The following is a 1,146-nucleotide window of genomic DNA, read 5'->3' on the forward strand; positions in this document are numbered from 1 at the left end:
CGATGACATTTTCTTCCTTTGGACTCATGGTGAACAATCACTGAAACAACTCTATGATGACATCAACAAGTTCCATCCCACCATCAGGCTCACCATAGACTACTCTCCGGAATCGGTTGCATTCTTGGACACACGCATCTCCATTAAGGACGGGCACCTCACTGTACCGCAAGCCCACGGATAACCTCATGATGCTCCACTTCTCCAGCTTCCACCCTAAACACGTTAAAGAAGCCATCCCCTACGGACAAGCCCTCCATATACACAGGATCTGCTCGGATGAGGAGGATCGCAACAGACACCTCCAGACGCTGAAAGATGCCCTCATAAGAACAGGATATGGCGCTAGACTAATTGATCAACAGTTCCAACGCGCCACAGCGAAAAACCGCACCGACCTCCTCAGAAGACAAACACGGGACACAGTAGACAAAGTACCCTTCGTTGTCCAGTACTTCCCCGGAGCGGAGAAGCTACAGCATCTCCTTCGGAGCCTTCAACATGTCATTGATGAAGACGAACATCTCGCCAAGGCCATCCCCACACCCCCACTTCTTGCCTTCAAACAACCGCACAACCTCAAACAGACCATTGTGCGCAGCAAACTACCCAACCTTCAGGAGAACAGTGACCATGATACCACACAACCCTGCCACAGCAACCTCTGCAAGACGTGCCGGATCATCGACACAGATGCCATCATCTCACGTGAGAACACCATCTCCCAGGTACACGGTACCTACTCTTGCAACTCGGCCAACGTTGTCTACCTGATACGCTGCAAGAAAGGATGTCCCGAGGCATGGTACATTGGGGAAACCATGCAGACGCTACGACAACGGATGAATGAACACCGCTCGACAATCACCAGGCAAGACTGTTCTCTTCCTGTGGGGGAGCACTTCAGCAGTCACGGGCATTCAGCCTTGGATCTTCAGGTAAGCGTTCTCCAAGGCGGCCTTCACGACACACGACAGCGCAGAGTCACTGAGCAGAAACTGAGAGCCAAGTTCCGCACACATGAGGACGGTCTAAACCGGGATGTTGGATTTATGTCACATTATCAGTAACCCCCACAGCTTGCCTCCTGGACTTGCACAATTTCACAAGCTGTACTGTCTGGAGACAATACACATCTCTTTAACC

The sequence above is a fragment of the Mustelus asterias genome, unplaced genomic scaffold (genome assembly GCF_964213995.1).
Source record: "Mustelus asterias unplaced genomic scaffold, sMusAst1.hap1.1 HAP1_SCAFFOLD_627, whole genome shotgun sequence".
NCBI lineage: Eukaryota > Metazoa > Chordata > Chondrichthyes > Carcharhiniformes > Triakidae > Mustelus > Mustelus asterias.